Source organism: Carassius gibelio, chromosome B4, assembly GCF_023724105.1.
Source record: "Carassius gibelio isolate Cgi1373 ecotype wild population from Czech Republic chromosome B4, carGib1.2-hapl.c, whole genome shotgun sequence".
Lineage (NCBI taxonomy): Eukaryota > Metazoa > Chordata > Actinopteri > Cypriniformes > Cyprinidae > Carassius > Carassius gibelio.
The window spans coordinates 3422572-3431900 of record NC_068399.1 but is presented as its reverse complement, the minus strand read 5'-3'; the positions used below and the strand labels follow the sequence as shown (position 1 = coordinate 3431900).

The following is a 9329-nucleotide window of genomic DNA, read 5'->3' as shown; positions in this document are numbered from 1 at the left end:
CAGTCTGCAAGATCTAACCTGTTAACATGGGAGCCGAATTAAAAACAGACACGCCACGCAGCTGAGACGCTTGAGCCACACATCCAGTGTGTCGCTGGTCCAACGTCTCACGTCAAAAGAAAATCACCAGTCATTGGATGTCTCAAACATACATCAATTTAAATAAACATTAACATAAAGTAATAATCATGAAATATTTTGATTGGGACTCGAGTGGACTCGGGCATAAGTCCGATTCCTAATATGTTCGAGTCCGAGTCAATACCGAGTCAAAATGCACACGAGTCCATGACAAGACCGAGACCATTAAAATACGGTCTCGAGACCGAGTCCAAGACCGAGTCCGAGTCTCGAGTACTCAACACTGGTTGAAACTAAAACAATGCAAACCCAAAGCTTGTAGATTTTTAATTCAGGCATATAAACCCAACTCTCTCTAAACTAAATGCCTGGCGCCAGCCTGGCTGGATTTAAATTATTTACGACACTGAGGCTGCTCATGTGACTGTGGAATGTCTCGTCCAAAGGAGAAACGAAACACTCCCACAATCCTAAACACACGCACAAACTTTTCTTTACGCTCTTTATGTAAGTCCATAATAATATGTATTTTTTATAAATTGCTGACTTGCAAATTGGAAATGCTTCTCCTAGTTTAATGTTCACAAATAAGAGTCATGATTCTGTAACCCTACTCCTGACCAGCTCATAAAACTTTATGATCTCTCATTGGCCCACGTCTGTCAACTGCTCAGTCTCTCATTTGATGCACTTTTATTGATTTTTGCCAGTTTTTAATTTTTGTCAATGCACATTTTCCGTACAACACCTCTCATTACAATATGATTTTAGACTTTAGATATGACCATTGTGGTGAAAAATCAAGAAAATGAGTATAAATATATTACATTGCTTTTATTTTTAAGTTGTTTTGTAGGTTTATAATGTGTTCAGGTTAGTATTTGTGTGTGTATAAACAACCATGCAAAAGACCATGCAATGAGTGGGAGCATGTTTGTAATTAGCATCTTCATTGTCTCTGTGTGTGTGTGTGTGTGTGTGTGTGTGAGAGAGAGAAAGTTTTTTTAAAGGTCAAGGCTAAAAATACATCTATTTAACTTTACAGTTGTATAATAGACCAAGTACTAATGATTTTTACATATAAATCAATTCATCTGTGAAATGATAAAGCAGAGGATAACTGCAATGGTAGGCTAGTACTAAAAGAAAAAAAAATTAGATTTAGAGAAATTCCATTTTATTATCAAGATTAATCAAAGGTTAGGTTACAAAACATGGAGATGTAAATACAAAACTAAAGCACAAATAGAAAATACATGCTTAAAGGATTCTTTTAGAGTTCAAACATTCATTAAACTTGTTTCTCAAAGCAAACAAAGGTGGTGGAAAAAACGAATACCAGTATAAAAATGTTAAATATACATTCAGTTTAATAAAGTTAGTGTGTCTTTGAACAGTTAGGGTGACTAATATAACAAACAAGGAGCAAAGTTATGATGTGTCAATATACAAAATGAGAACGATGTCCTAAAGGTTTTTTTATTTCTTTATTCAACAAATACGTGGTACACATGCACATGGATCTGTATAGGCCGATTCACGTCAGGTGAGACATTGTGAACATCCACGCTTGACGACGAGACAATTCTTGCAGTTTTTCCTACCTGAATGATCTCAGGTTTGATTGTTGAGAATTACAGCTCCAAGCACTGTGAAAAAAGACCAAAGAGTTATTAAATGTAAATCAATGTTGGCAGGAAATCATTAGTTTGTATTAGGGATGCACCGAATCCAGATTGCTGGTTTGTCTTCCACCACTGAAGAGGATCCTCTCTAAGAGGAATCAAAGGCTCACCGAAAAAAACGCTTATCTCCACGTCAGCACCCGATGTGACTGGCTGGCTCTGTATTGCTACGGTATAAATCTTCCCAGCCGTTCAAGATTCCTGAACAGTTTAGTTTAGAGCGAACTGTCGGGCCTTGTCCTCCTCATATAAACACCTTCACGCAATCAACGGGCGTGTGATGTCGACCAGCATAGCGCAAGCCTAAAAAAAAAAAAAAAAAAAAACTAGGGTTCGGCCGAAACCGAACCCCGTCAAAAAGCCCAGTATTCAGCCGAATCCGAATCCTGGATTCGGTGCATCCCTAGTTTGTATAATGGTAAAGCTTACAGCTTGATCCTCATGCATACCTGCCAACCTTGAAGAAATTTTATGAGTACTACACTTGTTTAGTTTAAAAGTAGACATGTCAATATTTCTATAGATATATCTATCATGTCTCTTCATTGAGTATTCACTGAGTTACAGTTCATTTTAATGACGTGTTTGTAAATGAATATCACAGCAGACAAAGGCTGCAGACAGCACACATTGTTAGTTATCTTTATTTTATAAGTGCACAAAGTTTTGTTGTTATTATATCTGTATACAAATAAAAGTAGACCCTTTACAGATTCGATTTTGCTCTTATTTGTACGATCAAAACTGAAAGCGTAATTTAAGTTATTTTCAGGGTTATCAGGAGAAAATGACTCATAACACGTATACGCGTTAACCGACTCAAGAGAACTCTTCAAGAACACTTCAAAACGAAAGAAAACAGACTGCTTTCTGCTTATGTAACGTTAATCCGTATGAAATGTGCATTTCTCTGGCGCGTTCACTACTGCGAAGATCGCGAGACAGCATCGTCAACTTTATCTTTGCAGTCGACACGACATTGATACAGAAAACACTTGTTTATTAATAATTCTATTCATAAAATATAAAATATTCATAATCATTACTTTTGCCGGTTCTTTGTGACAGCTTTTAGGTGCGTTATTAGCATAAATTCAATTAGGCTAAACATAGCCTAACGGTTACCTTTATCTTGCGTTAATCAGCACATGGCCTGTCTAAAACCGTCTAGATTTCAAGCCATTCCTCCACTTTCCTAACTGCCAACTAAGCTTGTGGATAGGAGGGGCAGGTGGGCGGTGGGTTAACATGCACCGCTCTGATTGGCCGAAAGCTTTTCACTCCATTCACACGCTGTGGATCAGCGTCATAGATTGCATAGAAACTGAAATGGGCGAAATGCGAGACGCAACAAAATGCGTACCTAGAGAGCAGCGAATCATACAATCGTACTTATGGGTCAAAATGCGTGCAGAGTAGGAAAAAAGCATACATGTTGGCAGGTCTGCTCATGAGTCAGAGTGATCTGCATACTCAAGGTTGTATCCCTTTGTATGCAGACCACCGTCAAACCTAAATACATTTTGGAAACACTATTTAACATGGTTTTTGTAACATGTTACATGTACTTAAAACCTAGTAATGACAGTAAATAAAGCAATATGAAATGCAAATAAACCTCTACCAAATCCTACCCTTGTAACCTATTTTTTTTTTCTTTAAAATTTACTGATTTGTTTCTCTGGATGAGTGTGTTCGTGTGTGAGAGACATTTAAGGTGTCTTTTTTTTCTGGTCTCAAAATCATGTTCAATCTCTGCATATGCTTTCTGTGAAGAAAGATGTGACACTTTATCTCTAATTGGACTCACCAGACCACTTTCCAGATGCTGGCTACGTTTCTGGCTCAAAATGTGGCTTGCTGTCAGCATCTCGAGGAGCTCTGAGGAACAGAAGATGCTGCAGGAAGGAGTGGAGATATGTTCCTCACCACCAAGCCCATCCTAATCATTTCCACTAACATAAGAAAACAAACCGTGAATACAAACACATTTGATGGAACTTTGAGTATTGTACTGCAACAGGAAATGACAAAGCAGTGAGGGACACACCTGACAATTGGATCACCATCTCCAAACAGGTCCTGAATCTTCTTCCACACATGCACACACGTTCTCAGATGCCCAGAAAGAGCTCGGTGCCTTCCTGCAGTGAGGCCAGAGGGTGCAATTCCTGCGGTTAAAGATTCTAAATAAAAAATATATAAAAATATGGTTAATGTACATAAAAAAAAAAAAAACACAAAAATGTTTTACAAACTATTAACTCCAAAATTAAACTTTACTAAATGGTGAAGACAGGATGGATACACACTAACTAGAACTATTAGATTAAAGAGCTTATTTTGAGCTAAATGACAATGATGTTGGCACAAATAATACATATTGCATGTCTATATATGTCATATCTCATCAGGCCTGTTCTCTTTGGCTACCTGCCATCATGTGTCATCTTTACTGTTATCATCATCATCTGTATCTCCTAGATGTTTTCAGTTATTAATGTTCAAAACAAAAAATGAAATTAAAACAAAGGCACCCATCTTCTCCCTAAACAAACAATCCTGTGTGTAATGGTGTGGTCACACTGCACTTTTCTCTCCATTGACTTCCATTCATATGCATGCGAATGTGTCAGACCGGAAACGCAAGCTCATGCGAAAAGTTTCACATTTCGCTGCATTCAAAAGTTCAAGTTTGGTGAACTCTGACCTGCGAATTTGCATTACGCATTCGAATTACTCTCGGTGTTATATTTCTAATTCAACAGAATACATAGTACATAGAACGCCGCACGCCTGAACTCGAGATTCCCAGCATGATTGAGAAAGGTATAACTGCATAACTATATAACTATATCTCCAAATAGGGGCAGGAACTCCAAAACAGGATGAGAGCTCCAAAATAGGGGTGGCTTCCTCCCATTGACAGACAGGTGCATGGCACGCATGCACAATTTTCCAAACCCCAATCCACCTCAGTGTAAACTCCGCCCCACAGCTGATTCTGAGGTTTTTATTGGTTGTGTCAGTTAAAGTGTTTCCTAAACTATGCAACAAAAAAATACCTTAACCAGTGAAATGACTGAATGGCGGGATTGGCGCTGAATAGCGTGGTAAAGAAAGTTGCAGTTCAGGAAATAAACAGTTAATAAGATTATGCGATATGAGACTCACCGCCCAATGGCACCTTTTTAGTTACACCCAGCATCACTACCCCCTCCTACCCTGCGAATTTCGTGTCCCCAGACGGCCCCGTTGCTTGGAATAAAACGATAGAGTAAAATCTTTCCCCTCCGATGGGACGGCTCCTGAATGATTCCCGTTTACATCATGAAGCAGAGGTTCAGACTTGGGTCCAAACACAAGCTTTGGGCTCTGCTCTCGTGGAGAATATTTATTTATATAGCATAATTTATGAATTCGAAACAATGTTTAATTTATAAAGTTTTATTTTAAACTAAGTCAGTAACAATTGGCTGAAGCCACAGCCAATGGTGAAAGTCTTTGAGAAAGGAGAGCCCGCCCCATTTTAGAGGTTCTGCCTAATTTTGGAGTTCACGCTCCATTTTGGAGATCTCTGGTCTGCAGTTATATCCACTTGGCTTGCTTTGCATATGGTTCTTCTTTCTGGAGTTTTTCTTGGCGGTTGGCACACAACGAAAAGGTACATTACCGCCACTAACTGGTATGGAGTGTGGATCTGAATGATTACTACTTATTTTATTACAAACAAAATAAAACTAAACCGATTAAGATTCAAATCTTCTCAATCATATTGATTATTCTATGATAACGAAAAACGATTCCAAAGCTATTATCGCTTGAGTTTTTTTTTTTTTTTTTTAAGAATTAACATTTGGTTGAAAGAGAATAAATGTTAAATAAAAATAAATATGCTCACAAATTATATAACTTTGCATACTTAATGGTATGTACATCAGTGTGTATGCCTGCAGCAATAAAAATTTCTGCAAGACTGCAAGCTTGTTTATTTAATTTAATCGTTTATTTAGAGCTAAGCTTTAAATGTGTGTACCATTAACCATATGCCTATATTTGAAAATACTGGGCAGAAATACATACTGAAACCTTCAAGAGGTCTGACCTCTGACCCCAGAACACAGGCCTGCCAAACTGATACACTGTGATGCTGATCAGCAGCTGAAAGGGTTGGCCTGAATTGTTGAGCCTGGACTTGTGGGGCAGGGGAAATGGGTAACATAAAGCCCAGATTCAGGCCTTTCAATGGTGTTTTGTATTGCAGTAAAGTAAAAAATCATATTAAAGGTGAGTATGTATGAAATATTTTTAGAAAAAAATTAATTAAAAAAAAAATCAGTCATCCTCCCCTTCGTCATCAGCAAAGTACTGGAGATAAAAAAAAAAAAAAAAAAATCAAATAATTAACACCAGAATTGCAACTAGAGAGTTTGACTGCCTACACTGAATATATACATTACCTTAATAGCGTCATCATTTGACTCTTGGTGAGGGATATTGGGTTGAGGTGGTGGATGAAGAGGAGGAAGAATATTACCTCCTCTTATGATTTCCTCAGATGACGATGCATTATCGTTGTCGTGCTGCACCAATCTGTCCAACTGCACATCATACGATAATCTCCGTCTAATACAGATGCACTGTTTTCATGAGAAGTGTACCCACAGTCCGGCTTATAAGCACAGTGGATGCCTTGGGAAAGAAAAAAAAAAACATGGAAAAAATAAATGAAATGTGAATTATTACAACAAGCTTTGTATATATGTTGTCCACTTTTAATTTTAAACTAACAGCAGCTTTAGCAGGGACCATCTCATTAGCATTTCAATGGAATCTCTCTCTCTGTGCGTGTGTTTGAGAGAGAGAGAGAGGGGTGTATGGTGGGGGACGTATGCCTGCAGCAATAAAAATGAATTTCTGTAAGACTGTAATCTTGTTTATTTAATTGTTTATTAAGAGCTAAACTTTAAATGTGTGTACCATTAACCATATGCCTATATTTGAAAATGCTGGGCAGAAATACATACGGAGACCCTTAAGAGGTCTGACCTCTGACCCCAGCACACAGGCCAAACTGATACACTGTGATGCACACACACACACACATTTTTAAACTACAAATGTTAAGTAAATGAGCCAAATCTTAAGCTATAATTAAATACAAATGTTGCATGAACGCGCAAAATAAAGTACTACATTTAATCAATTTATTTATAAAGATTTTACTTTTTAAGAAATGCTCACGACGACTTTGTTTCCTCAAATAACTGAATTGCCTGTGTGTGTATTTTTTTTTTTTTCATACGATGGTGTTAATTTGTTCGATTTTTTATCTCCATATACATATATATATATATATATATATATATATATAAAGAAAATGTTCAGAAAGTGAAAGACGAGATTTACAGTTAAGCCTGTATCAGGGCCTTTGCACAGCGGCAGCTGTTTGATTCAGATGCCTGTACGGATTTACTTACGGTTCATTAAAACAAAATCCAACCAGAATGTGTCTCATAACACTGGAAAGCTTGTGTTGTGCAGTTTCAAATGAGTCCTCAGTGTTGTGCGTTGTTTGCAGTCCGAGAGATCAGGGGTCAACTAGGCCTTGTCGAGGTCATTCAGAGCTAAATTCTGAATATACTGGCTGAATTGGGTTTATTGTAATGATTATTATTAGCTTTCCCTTTTGGCTAAATTAATGTGTTTGGGTTTAATGGAAAGGGGGAATTTAGGGCTACAATATGACCTACTATCTAATCCATAGTAGTGACGGCAGGGACTTAATCAACGCCAGTGTAGCAGACTTCAAGTGGTAATCTCCGGACACCACATAAACACATCGACACCACGATTGGGATGAAGAATGTATTCCTTAAACAGAGTAGCATGAGGCAATATTAGTACAGACATCAGAAGGCTTACTGTGCGTTCACACCGCCGGCGTCTAGAGCGTCAAAAATCGCTCTTGCCGCTCTGCTCACGACGCTGCAGAAAGATTCGTGAGCGCTCAGACGCTCTGACGTAGATCGAATGCTTATTTTGAATTTAAAGCGGCCGCAAAGCAAACAGCTTGTTGATCTCGTGCAGACTAACCACAAGGAGGGTAAAGTTATAAGTTAACCTCATTAAATATTGTTGTGGACTAAATATTAAGATCCTTTACTTAAAATGAACAATCTCAGACACCTTGGTCCACGTATCACTTTTAATCTATTTTTTATGTCCCTGTACGTAAACAGGGACACATCATAGATTATTGCAAACGCGAAACAGCAATAATCAACCTGTCCTCCATTGTGATTGGGAACTAATGGTCGGAGCTGCGTTCTCTGGAATCCTCTCTAGCGGTGGACTTCTACGTTCCGATTGGTTGCTGCCCAACCGCGTCATAGCTCATTACCATAAAGTTGCCCTGATTTCAACTCTCCTCGACGCTCTCAACGGCCAAGTCGCGCCGCGCCGCTCCTCGCCGCTGCTCGACGCCGGCTCACATTGAAAATGAATGACTTCCGGCCACTTTGACGCTCTCGACGCTGGCGGTGTGAACGCACAGTTACGCTCTCATTCCTCTGCTTCTACATTCACATACACCATGCATCTGAGTGCAACCGCTTAAAAGGACAAGCAATAGAATTATAAGTGATATACAATATTCAACATGAACAAATGCAGTACTCCATTATTTCACATAACAGGACAAATAAAAGAAATGTAATGGTAACCACAAAAAAAGTTAAATGCAAATGTACTGTAAACTCATTGGAATGCATATGTAACATACACTATAAATTTTATTAAAATTCGATTGTTAACCCACTGTGTACAATAAAGTTATAAAGGTTTTTTTGCACGAAAAACTTTCATTGCATGAAAATATAACACAAGGCAATTAGTATAGATTGACTAGTATACACATGTATTCTGAATCAATTCACAAATTACACAAACATTTGAATTAATGATCACAGTTTAAAACAACATACCTTAAACAGAGTAGCTGGAGGCAATATTAGTAAATGCAGACATCAGAAGGCCTACTCTCTCATTCCTGCATGGAAAGATACACGTGCAAACGAAACACGGTTAAAAGTAACTTACCACTTTCAAGGAAAATATGCTTATAACAGGGATACAATTTAAGACAGATACTCTTAACAGTGTTTTAACATCACAAACGTAGTGATTACGTTACAAAGAGACCGTTAATGCAAGCTAAATACGAGAGAAAAACTACCACTGCTTCTCCATTCACATACACCGTGCATCTGAGCGCGAAGCTTAAGGAGAAACGTCACGTCTCTTGCGTGTCCCACTAATTAAGGCCTCACCTACAACAAGTGATCGGAACTTCTTCTTCTTTTGTTTTTTATGGCGGTTGGCAAACCAACTTAACGGTGCATTACCGCCACCGACTGGACTGTAGTGTGAATCAGGAGATATTAGATCTTAAAAAATAATTTTTACCTACTGGCTACTGTCTGTGTCTCTAAGAAACTTAATAACAAATTGATGAATATTACTGGATGCTTTCCCTAATAAACCTTGCATTGTAAAATTATT

At 38.1% G+C, this 9329-nt stretch overlaps 1 long non-coding RNA gene across 1 annotated transcript; it reads right to left on the bottom strand.

The window, feature by feature from the left end:
- Positions 1-1291: 1291 nt before the first annotated feature.
- On the bottom strand, positions 1292-9035 carry LOC127956095 (uncharacterized). The gene is made up of 6 exons (XR_008153456.1): positions 8753-9035; positions 7520-7640; positions 6304-6458; positions 3817-3937; positions 3577-3721; positions 1292-1730 (listed from the first exon to the last, which is right to left on the bottom strand). It is a non-coding gene; the product is annotated as an uncharacterized LOC127956095 (long non-coding RNA).
- Positions 9036-9329: the final 294 nt, after the last annotated feature.